Genomic DNA, 18,684 nt, shown 5'->3' with positions numbered 1-18,684 from the left:
TTGTAACTATGAAGTTGAGTATTGGTACTATATGGATATAACTATGGTATGCATGTAATTAAGTATATAAGAAGGAAGAAGAGAGGGAATAAAAAGGGTTTTTTTGTTTTTGTTTTTGTTTTTTTGCAATATAGTCTTAAATATAAGTTTTTTTTAACTGGAAAATCACTTGTTTTCCATAGATGTAGTAACTTCAAATATGAGATATCACCTAAACCAATAAGGATGTCCAAAAACTACAGTTATTTGAGAACTGAGACACCTAGCTCCCATGACTTGGTCCTAGTATTGCCCTGCAGGCCAGAATATTTGTTACTAACCTTTTTGGGCAGAAATAGGGGAAAAGGTCCTTTATGGCTTAAAAAATGTTATCTATCTATCTATCTATCTGAGAGAGAGAGGGAGAGTGAAAGAGAGAGAGAGAGAGAGCGCAAGCTGGGGCTGGGCAGAGAGAGAGAGAGAGAGAGAGAGAGAAAGAGAGAGAGAGAGAATACCAAGCAGACTCTGCAATTTCAGCACAGAGCCCAATGTGGGGCTTGAACTCAGGAACCGTGAGATCATGACCTGAGCTGAAATCAAGAGTCAGACTCTTAACTAACTGAGCCACCAAGGTGTCCTGTTTATGGCTTTTTTTTTCAGTTATTTTTCTTTTCCTCTTTATTTTTTATTTATTTATTTATTTTTTTAATATATGAAATTTATTGTCAAATTGGTTTCCATGCAACACCCAGTGCTCAACCCAAAAGGTGCCCTCCTCAATAGCCATCACCCACCCTCCCCTCCCTCCCACCCCCCATCAACCCTCAGTTTGTTCTCAGTTTTTAAGAGTCTCTTATGCTTTGGCTCTCTCCCACTCTAACCTCCTTTTTTTTTTTTTCTTCCTTCCCCTCCCCCATGGGTTTCTGTTAAGTTTCTCAGGATCCACATAACGTTTATGGCTTTTTAAGGGAGATATTCTCAATTTTTCCATGAGATAGTCTTAAATTTTTAAAGGACTTTTGAAGTCCAGGTTGGTTCTAGAGCTTTCATAACATGTATTTGGACATTTCCAGCTTCCTATCTGGCCTTATGAATCCATCTGGAACCTGAAGATATCAGCATTAACTGAGTTCTGTGATCTTAGGTTTTGTTCTGAGCAAGTTTAGAAAGCACTCTTGGAGGAATACTGACGTCCTATGAGTTGGGAAGTATTCCCTCCTCCTCCATTTTCTGGAAGAGTTCATGAAGGATTGGTGTTATTTCTTCTTACATGCTTAATAGAATTCACCAGTAGAGTCATCTGGATCTGGTTTTGTCTTTGAGCAAAGATTTTAAATTACCAATTTAGTGTCTTTACTCATTATAGGTTCATTCAAATTTTTTATTTCTTCCTAAGGCAATTTTCGTCATTTGTGTCTTTCTAGGAATTTGTTCATTTCATCTACATTATTTAATTTATTGACATAAAATTGTTCATAATACTCCTTTATAATCTTTTAATTTCTGTAGATTCAGTGGTTATGTGCCCTTTTACATTCCTGATTTTGGTGCTCTGTCTTCTCATCTTTTTCCTTAGTGGGACTTGCTAAAAGTTTGGAAAACATTTTTTTAACCTTTTCTGAGAAGCATTTTTTGGTTTTATTTATTTTTTTCTACTGCATTTTTATCTTCTACTTAATTGATTTACAGCGTAATATTTATTATTTCCTTTCCTCTCTTTGCTGTGAATTGAGTTTACTCTTCGCTTCCTAGGTTCTAAATGTGGGAGCTTGGGTTATTAATTTGAGATTTTTTTTCTAGCAGAGACATTTGAGGTTATAAATTCCCCTCTAAATATTGCTTAGCTGAAAATGGATAAATTTATTACTGGCTATTTTTTATTTGAGAAGTTTTTTTTTATTTTTTTAATGTTTATTTTTGAGAGAGAGAAAGAGAGAGAGAGAGAGAGAGAGAGAGAGAGAGAATGAGAATGAACAGAGGAGGGGCAGAGTGAAAGGGAGACACAGAATCCGAAGCAGGCTCCAGGCTCTGAGCCGTCAGCACAGAGCCTGACATGGGGCTCGAACTCGTGGACCACGAGATCATGACCTGAGCTGAAGTCAGATGCTTAACCAACTGAGCCACCCGGGTGCCCCTTTATTTCAGAAGTTTTTAATCTTGGTTTGGCAGAGACTATCCAGATATTTGTTCTGTTTGGACATTGGGTTGAATATTTACTGCCCTATCAAAACTACAGTCTTTAGGGGCATATACACCGTTGCTGGGAATTTTGTTTTGTCCTAAACATTTGTCCTTCAGAAAAAAGTCTTACAAAACCATTTCCCCAGCTGCCTGCCTATACCTATTCTCTTTGTGCTCTGCATTTGTGATCTTCTGTGACTTATCTTTTTACCAGTTCAGTTGTTTTCCATGACCACTTGAAGCTGAAGAGAGGAGAGGATGCAAGGGATAGAGTATTCCAAATGATGAAAGGAACTGGAAGTTAGAAGGTTTGAATTTTGTTCCCACTTTACTGCTCATCAGAGTCAGACATATATTTTGGATGAATTGGAGTGATGTGATTTCAGAAATGTCAGGAAGGCATTCTTCATGCCTTCATTCTTCTTCCCATGTACCTTTGTCTAGTTGATGTTCACTCTTTACTCCTTGGCCTAGATATTTCTTCTAGAATTCTCTGACCCTTTGCACTTGGTTAGACCTTCCCTCTTATAACACTGTGTCTTAACTCTATCATAGCAAACCACACTTTAGTCTAACTACTTGTTTATTTATCTGTTCTTCCGTGTTTTCTGAGGGTAGGGCCCATCAATTTGGTTCATATCATATATAGTACCTGGCAATATTGGGTACTCATGTGTAATTTTAAAAATCAATTTCTGAAATTTAACAGTTATAGCTTTATTTATTTGTATGTTTTTTACTCATGAATTTACTTTTCAGATCCTTTCCAGAAAGCAGGCTTTGTTGGGAGGGTGCTTGGGATAATTTGGGAGGCAGTACTAAAGGAGAACCAGGAACAGAAAAGGGCAAAAAAACAAACAAACAAACAAACAAACAAAAAAACTCTATTTGCCTCTGAACTTAACATGGTTTATTGGAATTCTTGTTTTTTGATGAACTTGTAACATTTTTATGTTACCTTGAATGATGAAATGGAAAGCAATTGTGTCTAATTTGCTTATCTCACAAAATTGAGCTGGTGATCTTGTTGTACCTGAGAGAAATATGTTCAAATTTAGAATGATTTAATAAACTGAGAAAAGGGGAAGATATAAAAAGAAGGAAATTTTAGTTTGGGGTAATTACTTCAGAGGACAAGTAGGTAGTGATGGTGTCATGTCTTAAGAATAGTATTAATGTCTATAATATGCTTTAAGCATGAGAATAACAGTTAAAAAGGGTAACTAGACTTGATAAAGTTTACAAGGAAATTTTCTAGAGCTATAATTCTATACCTTAAACCTAGAATTACTGTATTTTTATGTATATGGAAGACTTGACACAATTTTTTTTTCTCGACTTAAAAATAATTTTAAGTAAGAAATTCTGGTAATAAAGAATAACACTTCACATCTGTATGTCATCCTAAATTTCTTTTGGTTGATAAGGTATATTTAAGAAAAATAACACCCTGGGGCACCTGGGTGGCTCAGTTGGTTAAGTGTTTGACTTCAGCTCAAGTCATGATCTCATGGCTCGTGGGTTCGAGCCCCACGTTGGGCTCTGTGCTGAATGCTTGCTCAGAGCCTGGAGCCTGCTTTGGATTCTGTGGTCTCCTTCTCTCTCTGCCCCTCCCCTGCTTGCACTCTGTCTCACTTTGTCTCTCAAAAATAAATAAATGTAATTAAAAAAAATTTAAAAAAAAGAAAAATAACACCTGTGCTTTGCTTTATAATCTGCAAAACATTTTCTTTTTTTTCTTTAAAGATTATGAAAGAATTTCATTCTATTGGAGAAAATTCTATGCTATGTACATATTTAATACATTATAAATGTATATAAAATATAAGGCCCCTCCTCCCCATGTTCTCTAACCCCACTTCCCTGGAATTGATACCATTAACAGCTGTATAAGCTTCCAGACCTTTTCTCTTCACATATAAACATATTTATGTGTGTGTATGTAACATTTATAGCAACGTTATGTTAAAAAACAAAATTCAGGTGAGTAAATTTGAAGATCTAATTGGTTTTATTAAATGATTCAAGAATCGGCAGCATCCCATCTAGCAAGTAGAGGGGAGCTCCAAGAGTTGCACAAAATGAAAAATTTTTATAGAAATGAGGGTGGGGTAAGAAAGTTATTAGCAAATGAAAAGGATTGTTCCAGGCAAGGTCACTTTCCCTTAGAGGGGAAAGTAGGTGGTCAAATAACCTCATTGGCACTGATCAGAAAAATTCTGACTGACCTGTTAAGACTTACATTTCGGTGAGGGGGCGGTGGGTGCCTGGGTGGCTCAGTCGGTTAAGTGACTGACTTTGGCTCAGGTCATGATCTTAGAGTTCGTGGCTTCGAGCCCCACATTGGGCTCTGTACTGACAGCTCAGAGCCTGGATCTTGCTTCGGATTCTGTGTCTCCCTCTCTCTCTCTGCCCTTCCCCTGCTCGTGCTCTGTCTCTGTCTCTCAAAAATAAATATTTTTAAAAAATTAAAAAAAGACAAATTTCTGGAGGATGTTGAAACTGCAACTAGATTAGGTATTAAGCTGTGGTATTATGACAGCCTAACTGATGCCATTTTGGACCTGTGGTTTTCTTTTTAGCCAGTATAAATATAAAATATCTATATATAGGCACACATATATATGCAACTTAGTTATTTTAATGCATATCCCGTACATATATTTTTATGAATTTATGATAGTATTTCTGATTGATAGTTTACTAGCAGTAGAATCGATGGAATAAAAAGTCACGTTTTAAATGTTACAGGCAAATTGCCTACCTAAAAGCTTTCTATTTCCTCCAACTGTGTTATAGGAGTATCCTTTTGCCCATATCCTTGCCAACATGGGTATTATTAGTCCCTTTAATTCTTGCCAAACTGAAAGGTGGTACCTCCCTCTTTAGTTTGCAGTGCCCTGATCCCCAGTGTGGTTGAGCAAATTGTATTTTTTCTGTGAATTACCTTTTAATTCCTTGCCATTTTTTCTGTGTGTGTTATTTATATTTTTCATCCTGATTTTTGAATTATTAGGGATATTAACATTTATCTTTTAACTTTGTTTATAGTGTGTCTTACAAAAGCTTCACTTGTATTTTGTCAAATCTTCAAGATTTTCACATGTATTCCCATGCAATCTTTAAACCAAATCTATGAAGATAAAAATTACTATTATCGTTGTGCAGATGAGCTAGCTGGGGTTCACAGAGCTTAAATTACTGGCCCAAGAAGGAAGAGATTCACGTCTAAGCCTACATTGCTAGAAATAGCACCATGATAAGGGAAACTAGAAAATAGGAGAATTGACTAAGGAGCCACAGAACTAAGAATGTTCCCTTCCAAACTGACTGTTCCTTATGGCTCAGCCATTGGTCAGTGGTCTTTAAGGAGACTGTGCCTAAAGCAGCAGTAACAGTTTGCAATGGACTCTAGGTGGTTCTGGTAATATGAGGTGTTTGTAACTCCTTTGGCTTAGCTTTGACACCCATTTCCCTTCCTCGCCTCTCCCTGCCAACTTTGTTTTATGGCTCTTGGCTTAGGTCTTGGATATTAATTTTGCTTACTTCATGACTGCTGGCTCTGACCATTGGCTATGCCTATGGACAGATTACTGGCTGTAATCTCAGTGGATCTCCCAGTTCCAGATTTAGGATTTTGGCTTTAGTTGAAGGCCATCGTGCTGATACTGGGCTCCTAGGCCTTTGTACCTGTGGATAACAGAGACATGGAGAGTTGGGGAAAATGCAGCAGAAAAAACTTTATTTAAAAATTCCTTCAAGGGGCACCTGAGTGTCTCAGTTGGTTAAGTATCTGACTTCAGCTCAGGTCATGATCTCACGGTTCATGAGTTTGAGCCCCGCATCAGACTCTTTGCTGACAGCTCAGAGCCTGGAGCCTGCTTTGGATTCTGTGTGTGTGTGTGTGTGTGTGTGTGTGTGTGTGTGTGTGTGTGTCTTTGCCCTTCTCCCACTCACATTCTGTCTGTCTGTCTGTCTCTCTCTCTCTCAAAAATAAATAAACATAAAAAAGTAAAAATAAAAATGCCCTCAAAATATTTAATGAGAAAATTCAGCTACTACATACCAAATATCTGTGAGAAAGTAGGGGTAGGTTGGAAGGGTGGTACATTTCATTCTTCTCTTTGACTGGAAAGAACTAGTTACAAGCAGTTTAATTATGCACAGAAAACATCATCATAGGGATTTTGGTGGCCCATTCTCCTCTCCCCCTCCAAGACCACCACAAGCTTATTATAAGCATATATTGTCACTATCTCATACCTAACCATGGGGAAAAGCCAAAATTTTCTCTTGTACTTCTCAGCGGATGCAAGTTTCTATAGGTTAAAATTTTCAATTAACAAATGCTCCTATTAAAGCATTTCTATTTTTTTAAGATATTGTTTGCATACAATATCCCACTTAATCTTTACAACAACCCTATTTAAAGATAGGGAATGTGAGACACAGAGAGTTTAATTAATTTTCCCAAGCTCACACAGTTAGGAAGTGGTATAGCAGGGCATCCAGAGTCTATGCTCTTTACTGTCCTAACCACTAGGCTGTGCTGCTTCTCATGGGCATAAATAAGAGAGAGAGAGAATATTTTCTTTAACAGTAGCAAACACTTGTTTATTATATTCTGGGACATATACTACATGCTTTATATGTAAAATGTTACTTAATCTTTACCATAGTCCTTTGTGTGAGGCACTATTATCTTCTAGATGTAAAACCTGAAGTTTAGAGGGTAAAGTAACTTGCTCAAGCCTATATAATCAGTAATGGAAAGGCTATAATGATAAAAAACAAACAACAATAAAACCCAGTTACTTTTATTCTCCTAAGCATTGAATTTACAGGCCTACAGTTGTAAGTTCAAATACTGAAAGCAACTTGCAAGAAAGTCCTGAGAGAGTAACAGAATGGACAACTCACTTGAGGACTTGGTATGGAGGCAGTGTAGTGCAATGGACAGCATATTGGACTATCTGGGAGTCCAGACTAAGTCTATACCTGTCACCAACTCATTATGTGACCTTGTGTAAGATAGTTCCCTTCTGGGTTGAAGATTTATCTATAAAACTAATGCATAGGATTAGATAATCTCAAAATAACTTTATGATTCAAATGCTCATTGATTATTGTCACAGGTAGATTATATAGAAGAGATGTTAGATTATCTTGAGGTTTGGTTTTCCCCTGCTGTCTGGGTCTGGCATTATTTTGTTTGTTTGTTTTGCATTATTTTCCAATGGATTGACTCCTTTTGCTGTGGGGCAGGCAGCTTTCTTTCCTGCCCAAGTTCACTCCCATCATCACCGTCTGTGGTGTGCCACCCCTTCCTCTCAACATCTGGGTTTCTTTTCTGAAGGGCTCTCTGTGTAACTGTATTCTGTAAATCACTGCTCCAGTCCTCAGCCTTCTCTGAGTTCCTGGATTATTTGTCTTGTGTACCTGTCACCAGATACTTAGTTTCCTTGAGTTCTTTGCTGTTGCTCATGTTGGCATTTTCTTTCTTTCTTTTTTTTCCCCCCACTTTCAGAAACATCTTTATTGTTTGCTTCTTTAAACAATTTTCTACATATATTTCAACATGGTTTGTACATCCATTCATTTTATTTTATTTTATTTTATTTTATTTTATTTTATTTTATTTTATTTTATTTTATTCTATTTTATTTTTTTCATGATAAGTGTACTCTTTAATCCCCATCACCTATTTCATCCATCTCTCTCTCACTTCCTCTCTGGTAACCATCAGTTTGTTCTCTATAGTTAAGAGTCTTTTTCACACACAACCACCACAAGGAGGATTACAAATTTATAACCAAAGGATCTCACAAAATAAGTAGGTGTTTCAACGTCTATTAAATTAAGTGAGATCCACTATAAATACTTCTAACAAAATAAACAGTGAATATTGAAAAAACAGAGTCTGTTTCTTGGTTTGTCTGTCCCTCTTTTTTCCCCTTTGCTCATTTGTTTTCTTTCTTGAATTCCGTGTATGAGTGAAATCATATGGTATTTGTCTTTCTCTGACTGACTTATTTAGCTTAGCATGAAACTCTTTAATTTGTCCATGTTGTTGCAAATGGCAAGATTTCATTTTTTTAATAGCTGAGCAATATTCCACTATATATAATACCACATCTTCTTTATCCATTTATGTATCAGTGAACACTTGGGCTGTTTCCATAATTTGGCTATTGTAAATAATACTGCTGTAAAAGTAGAAATGCATGTATCCCTTTGAATTAGTGTTTTTGTATTTTGGGGGTAAATACTCAATAGTGCAAGTACTGGATCGTCGGGTAGTTCTATTTTTAACTTTTTGAGAAACCTCCATACTGTTTTCCACAGTGGCTATACTAGTTTGCATTTCTACCACGTTTGCATTTTCTGTAGAATTTTAACACTACTAGCTCAAACTTCTAAATTCACTGTTGACTTTAAACATAAGAATATATCTCCCAATATATGCCACAAGGACATTTATTTATGTCCATATTATCATTTTAGTATATCTTTTGTGCTCTATTTCTTATGCTTTACTATAGTTGTAGTAAGTGTCTTTTGCTCTTAAGATGATCCTTATTTATTATCCGTAGGTTTTTTGGGGGGGAGTAGGTAAGGGACATACACTTTATTATTTTGGGGTATTTTTCTAATTTCGTTTTTGCTAGGCAGGAAAAAATTTTCCAACATGTTTTTGAGTTGGAATTTTTCTCATACAATTTCTCTAAGCTTTCATTTTTAGTATATCTGTGTGGGATTCTATATTGCTGTACATTTTAATATATATTAAAATATTTAAAGTGTTTGTGGTTATTATATTACTCTTCTTTGGGCCTCTTATGTCTCTACAACTAGACTGTAAGTTTTTTGAGGGCAGGACCATATCTGTAGCACCAGCTCCTGGCTTGGTACCTTTGTGTAGGAAGGGTCCCTTCAGTGAAAACTCTTGTGAAAAGTTCCATGCCCAAACTTACAAGTTATAAGCTGGTCTTGCTTTTTGCACCCAATTCTTTTTCCTCTTTGAAAATGACATATGAGTTTGTTGTTCCCAGCAAATAGTCTGCTAACATAGAGATGCTAATTTGTTTGGTGGACATATTAGTGTTTTCATTTAAAAAAAAGGCAGGGGTAGAAAGAGAAAAGAAATGTACTGCTGTCTATATTAATCTATATCATCACCAAAGTAAAGTACTAGTAGATACTTGAAAACGTTTATGGTCATCAAGAGTCTACCCTTTCTTGCCAACAAGAGTGAAGAAGATTCATAAAAAGAATAGATGAAGGACAATTTTGTAAGTTTAAAAGTGGGAAGGAATTTATTTTAACACACATGTATTTACACCCCTAGACGTCTGTGATCCTGAGAATGAAAAGTTCGCCACAGTTCCTCATGGTATAATGGAACACTTCAAGTTTGAAAATCTCTACTCTGAGTTCTTCCTGAGTAAGGAATTATGTGAGACTCCTGCTGTGGTTATTGTGTAGTTCTGGAACTGAACCTTTATTAGAGGTGCTGTTCATTGGTATTATACAGGGATTGGCAAACTGTGGCCCATGGGCCAAATATGGCCTGCTGTTTTTGACCATGATTTTTAAGCAAAGAATGGTTTTTACATTTTAAATGGTTCTTAAAAACCACAATAATAATATTTCATGACATATGAGATGTATTTGAAATCTAAATTTCATTATCCAATAATTGGAACAAAGCCATGTTCGTTCATTTATTTATTGTCTATGGTTGTTTTTTTTTGCTAGAATGGCAGAGTTGAGTATTTGTGACCCAACCCGCATGGCCCATAAAGCCTAAAATAAAATAGTTGCCAAGTTTTTATCTGGCCATTTGTAGAAAAAGTTTGCTTTATACTTTTGGTACAAGATAAGAGACCAAAAAAAAAAAAAAAAGTCAGCTGGAGACAGAAATGAGGATAGAGGCAGAATTCCTTTCCTGCTACTTTTTTATTCCTTCCCTGACCCCTTCTATTCCCCAGTAAGCTCTATCACTTTTTCTCTTGCATATACTCCCCCACTGTTCCCCACCTCCACATTCACAGGGACATATATATTGTGAGAAAAAGAAAATGAAGGTCTTTCATTTTTATGACAGTTTAGTTTGTGGTTGCTCTTAATTTTTAAAATTGCATTTTCCTTTATTTTAATTCTGAAGTTTAGACCATCTGGGGAAGAAAACTGGGGACCTCAGTATGTATGCTCTCCATTTGGCAACAGCTAAAAGTAGTGCTAAGACCAGTCAAGAGGAGTGAGACTGAAAATGAAGCTTTGTTGGCCTGTATTGAGAAATTGGGGCCAGAACTGACAGTTGGAGCACCATTTTTGCCCATTGTGCTGGGAATCCTGTTTTGTTCCACTGTACAGAAAACCTTTAGGGGTTAAACTCCTACCATTCAATTTTTTTTTTTTTTTGAGGAAACAACAACACAAAACTAGAGGCTCAATTTGGAGGAGAAGCTGAAACTGATTCAAACAAGATTTCATTAACTAATTTGGGGAGCATTTGGAGCTGTTCTGAGCTATACAATTACTTCTTTTCTCATCTCCACTGGCACTCTGAGAATCAGATCACCTGGGGAAAGCAGATTTAAAAAATTCCAGATGGTGTGTGCGATGCTCCAGCTGTGGAGAATCTCTCCCAGTCAGGCAATCTGCCTTTCTGCCGGAACCCTCTAAAACTGTGCTGCCCATTTGTCATGCTTCTCCAATTGCAGCCTTCTGGATAGCTTCTCTTTGCCTTGTCTGACTCTTCCTTTCCAGTTTTTATCATCCCCCTCCATGAGCTAATGTAGTAACATCTCTTCATTGGCTATAAATCCATAGAAGAACCCGATATAAAATATGGTTTTGTGAAGGATAATTGGAAAACATCTGTTTTTTACCCATAAGAGTCAGTGTTCACTTGTCTCATATGACGACGTGACTGTTTGTGCATGTGTGAAAAAGAAAAGAAACAGGAAGAGGAGAGGGAAAGGCTAGCATGAGGGTGAGCAAGAAAGATTTCATGCATGTGTTTTTGTAGCCAGCTGGACAAAATAAGTTCATCTCCATGTCAGCTTGATTAGAATCCTGGGTTAATGTTGAGAAAGGTTAGTCTCACTGACTTGAATGACCTTGATAGGGCTACCAAAGAACTGATTGCTTTTGGGTTGGCCCTGGCTATTGTTTTGATGATAAGTTTTGTCTGGAGTTGTTTCTAGCTTATGGTGGCAAGGCCTGAAAGCTTATAGGCATCTTTTGGTCTCCAGAGGGTTCAGGTGGATTTTCCTTAGAAGTTGAACACTATGGGAGGTGAAGAAGCAGGTAACAGATGACACTCCATGCTGTTGCTACCTGCTGTTCTTGTTGTGTCTTTTTGTAGTGAGTATGCCTTTTCTAATCTGTAGAATATTAGGTGAGTAAACTTTGAAACCTTTCATTTTAGCTGTGTTAAGAGTCTATAATTGGATTCATGTAAGGTGTATGGGTCATTTGAGTTATATTTTACTTGGTACTTGGTGCCTTTTGAAATCTAGGTGCCTTTTGGTAGGAACTAAAATTCCTCCCCCCCATATTGTTACTTTAAAATGTGAATAAAATTTATATGTCATAAAATTGCAAATATCTGAAGTGTACAGTTTGGTTGCTTTTGATAAAAGTATGCATCTATGTAACCATCACCTTAAACATGATCTAGAACATTTCCATCATCCACAAAGTCCCTTACAATAGGTCCCTTTCTGGTCCATCACATCTTGCAAAGCAACTACTGTTCAGATTTCTATCACCATAGATTATTTTGCCTGTTCTTAAACTTCATATATATTGTTTTGTGTCTAGCTTTTTAAGTTTAGCATAATGATTCCAGTGCTCATCTTAGTTATGTGTTATCAGTAGTTCATTAAAAAATTTTTTTTATTCTTTCCCATCTTGCAAGATGGTGGATGAAAAAGCCAAGAAGCCTGATAGTAAGGAGAAGAAACTTGAAGCCAAGAAAGCTGATCCTGGTGGCAAGGTTAAGAAGGGTAATCTCAGGGCTAAAATGCCCAAGAAGGGGAGGCCCCATTCTAGCTGAAACTCTGACGTAGTCAGAGGAATTGGTGAATACTCCCCATCAGCTATATATTCCAAAAAGGCCATGTACAAGAGGAAGTATTCAGCAGCTAAATCTAGGGTTGAAAAGAAACAGAAGGAGAAGGTTCTTGCTATAGTCAAAAAACTAGTTGGTGGTGACAAGAATGGTGATACTTGAGTGGTTAAACTTTGCAGAATGTCTAGGTATTTTCCTACTGAAGATGTGCCTCAAAAGCTGTTGAGCCAAGCAAAAGACCTTTCAGCATGTGAGAAAACTGTGAGATAGCATCATTTCTGGGACCATTTTGATCATCCTCACTGGGTGCCACAGAGGCAAGAGGGTGATTTTCCTGAAGCAACTGAACAGTGGCTTGCTGTTTGTGACCAGATCTCTATGTCCCTTAGTTGAGTTCCTCTGCATAGAACACACCAATTTGTTGTTGCCACCTACACGAAAATTGATATCATTAGTGCAAAAATCCCAAAACATCTCACTAATGCTTACTTCAAGAATAAGAAGCTATGCAAACCCAGACACCAGGAAGGTGAGATCTTTGACACAGAGAAGGAGAAATACGAGATTACAGAGCAGTGCAAGGTTGACCAGAAAGCTGTGGATTCACAAATTCTGCCAAAAATCAAAGCTGTTTCTCAGCCTCAGAGCCACTTCTGCTCTGTGTTTTCTCTCACAAATGGAATTTATCCTCACAAATTGGTGTTCTGCATTTCTTACCAAGAACTTAATGAAATAACTGATCCATTTCAAAAAATAAATAATGAATAAAATTTAAAAATTCTGAGTTGTTTTTCATTGTATGACTATCCCACAATCTGTTTACATTTTCTCCTGTTAGTGAACTTCTAACTTTTAGTCAGTTTTACAGAGCAGAAAGTTTTAAATATGGTAAGTCCAGTTTATCAAAAAAAAATTTTATGGTCAGTGTTCTTGGTGTTCTATCTAAGAAATCTTTGTTAACTCTCAAGGCCACAAAAAATTTCTTTCATGTTTTCTTCTAGACATTTTATGGTTTTGCTTTTACATTGAGGTCTGTGGTCCATTTCACATTAATTAATTGTGTCAAGGAAAAAAAATAATTGTGTCAAGGAATATTAATATTCATTTTTTTCATATGTTTATTCATTTATTCTGGCAACATTTGTTGAAAACACTGTCTTTTCCCCTTAATTAATACAGTTGAGTCTTTGACATATTGGTCTGTAGGTTTCTTTTTTTGTAATATCCTTGTCAGATTTTGGTCTCAGGGTTAAGCTGGGTTATAAAAATTAAGTGGAAACATTCTTTTCCCTTTTATGTTCCAAGTTTGTATAACATTAAGTCTTCCTTAAAGGTTGATAGAAATTTCTAGTGAACCCCGGTGGACATGGAGTTTTATTTATGCAAAATTTTTATTATAATTTCTTTGATAGATATAGGGCTATTCAGATTTTGTATTTCTTCATAAATTTTTAAGTCTTTTTTAAAAAAAGATTCTGCCCATTTTATTTAAGTTGTTGAATTTATTACAATAAAGCTCTTCGTAGTATTACATTAGTATCCTTTTAATGTCTGTGGGATCTGTAGTGATGCCTCTCTCTTATTCTTGATATTGTTAACTTGTGATTTTCTTCTTTTTTCTTTGTTATTGTTAGGTGCTTATTAATTTTATTAATACTTTGAAAAACTTTGGCTTTGTTAATTTTCTCTATTTGCTGATATATACTCTGATCTTTATTATTCCTTTCTTTTGACTTACTTTGGATTTAATTTGCTCCTCTTTTTTTTCTAGATTCTTAAGGTAGGAACTTAGATAATTGATATTAAATCTTTCTATTTTCTCTAATGTGTGAATTTAAAACTACATTCCTCCTTTAAACATTATTTGGTTTGTGTTCCACAAATTTTGCTAAGTAATTTTTTAATTTGAAGTATTTTTAATTTCTCTAGTGATTTTTCCTTGACCATTGGCTGTTTAGAAAAGATTTAATTTCCCTATAATAGGAGATTTTCTAGATATCTCACTTTTTATTTCTAATTTTAGTTTTCCCTTCAGAGAATTCACTATGTAAGTTTTCAACCTCCTGGTTTTTAGATTTACAGTTAATACTTTTCATCAAAATTGTCAAGTTTTGGGCTATTCTCTTCAAATATTTTATCTGCCCCAATCTCTAGGACTCAGTTATATGTTTGATCATTTCATACTGTCCTAAAGATCCTGAAGGCTCTATTAATTTTTTTTAGTAATTTCTTTGTTCTCTTCTTTAACTGGATTTTAAAAACATGCCTTTAAGTTTATTTCTCTTTCTTTTCCAGTTTTCCCTTAAGCCCTTGTGAATTTTTTATTTCCATTCTAAAATTTCTTCTTGGTATCTCTCTGTCTCTCTGTCTCTTCCTCTCTCCATTTCTCCACTAAGGTGCCTTATGTGTTATTAGTCATTAAAACTATATTGTCTTTTAATTCTCTATGTGTTTATAATAGGTGCTTTAAAGTCTTTGCTAATAGGTGCTAATAGGTGCATTAGAGTCTTTTGCTAAATCCAACATCTGGGCCATTTCTGATCTAGTTTCTATTAACTTATTTTAATTTTTGGTTGTTTATTTATTTTTGACTATGGTGATTTTTTAAATGAATACTGATATTGTGATTAAAAATAGTGTAGAGTGTCTGTATTCTGTTGTCTTTCTCTGAATGGTATTGATTTTAATTTTAATAGGCAGTTATTGGCTGGTCACCTTAAACTTTTGTAGACTTTGTTTTATGCTTTCTTCAGATCTGTGGAAAGTCCAGGATGTTTCTCAAGCTCCTCTAGCTTGTCAGGACTTAACTTTCAAACTCCATCTCCCTTGTGGGTATTATTAAAACTCGATTTCATACTTTGTTAGGGTGGATATAGAGTAGGTCTTACACTAAAGCTTGGTCCTTACTCTTATGGTATGACCTTCTACTGTCTCAGCTGAATGCCTCAGATTTATCAAAGTATTAATAGAATCTCTCCACTCTGAAAGGGCCAAGAACTATGCTCTTTCCTCTAGCAGTGCTTATTCTCTAATATCTCTGTTTTCCTCTCAACTCTATCATAACTGCTACCTGGTAAACTTTCATGGTCTTAACTCTGAACATATATAGCCATATATAGTCCTCAGGTACTTATACAGGACCTCCCACAAGGACTCCTGTAGCCTTCTCTGTACAGCCACCTTTTCTCTGTTGTCTTGCCTCATAGATTACAGCTACTTCAGCCAAGCTGAACTCTGATTTCTGCCTTCTCAGATCAGTGGGATCACTTCAACCAACTCAGGCTCTAGCTCTCTTCTTTGTAGTTGGGAAATTGTATCATTAGGGAGCTGGGTGATCATGGGATTCACCTCATGAGTTTCCTTTTTCTCAAGGATTACAGTCACGTGCCTGAAAAAGTTGCCTCACGTGGTTTGTTCGGATTTGTAGTTATTTATTTCAGGAGGGCTGATTTAGTACCGGTTACTTCAACATAGGTGGAAGTGGAAATCCAAGTCTACCATTTTGCTATTTGCTTTCTATTTGTCCTGCCTTTTTCCCACTCCTTTTTTTCTCCTTTCATGTTTTCTTTTGGGTTAATAAAATTTTTTAATGTTTTGTTTTAATTATTTTAATGACTTTCTGGATATAACTTACATATTATTTTTAAGAAGTTGTACTAAAGATCACTAAAGATTGCAGTAAATATTGATCTTTAACTTGCCGCATTCTACTTAGAGTTAAAATAGTACTATTTCCAATAAAAATTTTTATAACACTATAATTCTACTTAGCCCCCCATCCTTTGTGATATTGTTTTATATTTTTTATATCTATGAATATTATAATCCACATGATACAATATCATATGTTTTTCATTAAATAGTGAGTCATTTTTTATTGTGGTAAAAAACATACAAAATTTATCATCTTAGTTATTTTTAAGTTTATAGTTTAGTAGTGTTAACTATATACAATCAGGGTTTTTTTCAAGAAATTAATATAATATGCAAAATATCATCTGTTAAGATTATCTACGTATTTACCACGTCCACTTCCCTTTATTTCTCTTTGTGTGTATGAAGTTTCATCTAATGTAATTTCTCTTTAGCCAAAGAACTTTTCAAACTTGTGATTTTCTCAGGGAGAGAGGGAATGGCTTTAATCTTTTGCTAAGCCTATCTATTGAATTTTTTATTTCAGGTATTGCAGTGTTCATTTCTAGAGTTTTTGTTTGGTTCTTTTTCATAGTTTCTATTTTTCTGCTTAGATGTTCCATATTATCATCCATTATGAGCATCTTTTCCTCTAGGCTTGATTATATTTATAATAGCAACTTTAAAGTATTTATTTGTATGGTGCCTGGACGACTCAGTCAGTTGCGTGTCCAACTCTTAGTTTCAGCTCAAGTCATGATTCCACGGTCATGGGATTGAGCTCCATCCAGATCAGGCTCCACGCTGAGTGAGCATAGAGCCTGTTTGAGATTCTCTCTCTCTCTCCATCTGCTCCTCTCCCCTACTTGCATGCATGCTTTCTTTCTAAAATAATTAAAATTAAAAAAAATAAAGTACTTGTCTGCAAACAGTATAGAGGTTCCTCAAAAAGTTAAAAATAGAATTATATGATCCAGTAATTCCACTACTGGGTCTTTACCCAAAGAGTATGAGAACACTAATGTAAAAACATACATGCACCTGTATGTTTATTGTACCATTATTTGCTATAGCCAAGATATGGAAGCTACCCAAGTGTCCATTGATAGATGAATGGATAAAGATGATGTGGTGTGTGTGTGTGTGTGTGTGTGTGTGTGTACATATATATGGAATATTTACATATATATGTGTATATATATATGGAATATATATATATATAATGGAACATTACACAGCCATAAAAAATGAAATCTTGTCATTTGCAATAGCAAGGATAGATCTAGAGGGTATAACGGTAAGTGAGTGGTATGTTAGCCAGAGAAAGACAAATACCATATAATTTCATTCATATGTGGAATTTAAGAAACAAAACAAGAAAAAGAGAGACAAATAAAATATAGGCTCTTAAACATAGAGAACAAACAGGTGGTTGCCAGGGGGTAGGTGGGTGGGGAATGCATGAAATAGGTGAAGGGGATTAAGAGTACAATGAGTATTGTATAGAATTGTTAAATCACTATATTATACACCTGAAACAAATATAATACTGTATGTTGACTACACTGTAAATAAATAAATAAATAAATAAATAAATAAATAAATAAATAAAGTAAGTAAGTAAGTAAGTAAGTAAAATTTTGAAAGTCTGCTAATTCCAACATCTGCATTATTTTGGAGTTTTTGTTGACTACTTTTTCTTTTAATTATGGGTCACATTTTTCTGTTTCCATGTCTAGTAAGTTTTCAATTGTGTCTGGACATTATGTTTGATACTGTAGAGAATCTGGATGTTGTTCTCTTTCTTTGAAAATGGTTTTTAAAAAAAAGTTCAGGGGCGCCTGGGTGGCACAGTCAGTTAAGCGTCCGACTTCAGCTCATGATCTCGTGGTTTGTGAGTTTGAGCCCCGCGTCGGGCTCTGTACTGACAGCTCAGAGCCTGGAGCCTGCTTCGGATTCTGTGTCTCCCTCTTTCACTGCCCCTCTCCTGCTCATGCTTTGTCCCTCTCTCTCCTTCAAAAATAAATAAAAACATTAAAAAAAATTCAAACAGTTCAGTTATTTTTTGGTCACCTGGAACTAATGTAGGCTTCATTTTACACTTTGATAGAGCAGGTTTGTTTTAGTTTTTCTTTTAGTCTTAGGGTGAGACATAGTCTTTACTCTTTGGCATTACTCTTTCCTGCAGTTTTATTGGAGAGTCTAGATGTTTATCAAGCTTCTCTAACTTAGCAGAATTCAAACTCAAAACACTTTCTCCCTGAACTGGGCAGAGGCTGAAACCTTTGCTCAGCCTTTTCAGCTTTCCAGCTATTGCTCTTCCACAGACTTTTTGGAGTCTCACAGTTCAGTGGTCAGTTTATACTTAGGTTTTACACCTAAATTATAATTTTAGTCTCAGAATTTATTCATAGTTTTGAGAGTTCCCTCTTCTGTGGCTTTTTACTCTCTTGGATTTCCTTTCTCAATTTCAAGACTCTTTGCCAGCCCTAACCTTGTGCCCTGAGGATTTCTGCACCATTCTGCACAGACTAGGGAGTGCCCTGAATACATTATTGGGTAAATTATTCTATATGGCTCTTTCATTTTCTGTCTCTGGACTGAATCAATGTTGCATGAGTAATAAGAACAATGTTTCATTAAAAAAAAACAGTTGTGCTAATAGACACTTTGTCATGGTGGCAAGCCTACATGGCTCTTCTGTGACTGGCCTGGGAAATGATTGGCACACTGTATCTCACTAGTAGCCAAATGAGGATCTGTTAGTACAGATCACTGAGCAACCTGTATCACCAGGTGGTGGTGGTGGT

At 35.7% G+C, this 18,684-nt stretch overlaps 1 protein-coding gene and 1 pseudogene across 6 annotated transcripts in view; both read left to right on the top strand.

The window, feature by feature from the left end:
* The window catches only part of HPSE2 (heparanase 2 (inactive)), a 711,059-nt gene that overhangs the window by 152,329 nt on the left and 540,046 nt on the right, over positions 1-18,684 (top strand). The window lies entirely within an intron of this gene.
* On the top strand, positions 8,327-16,726 carry LOC123380871 (annotated as a pseudogene).

This window comes from Felis catus, chromosome D2, assembly GCF_018350175.1.
Source record: "Felis catus isolate Fca126 chromosome D2, F.catus_Fca126_mat1.0, whole genome shotgun sequence".
NCBI lineage: Eukaryota > Metazoa > Chordata > Mammalia > Carnivora > Felidae > Felis > Felis catus.
This window is presented reverse-complemented; position numbering and strand designations above follow the sequence as displayed.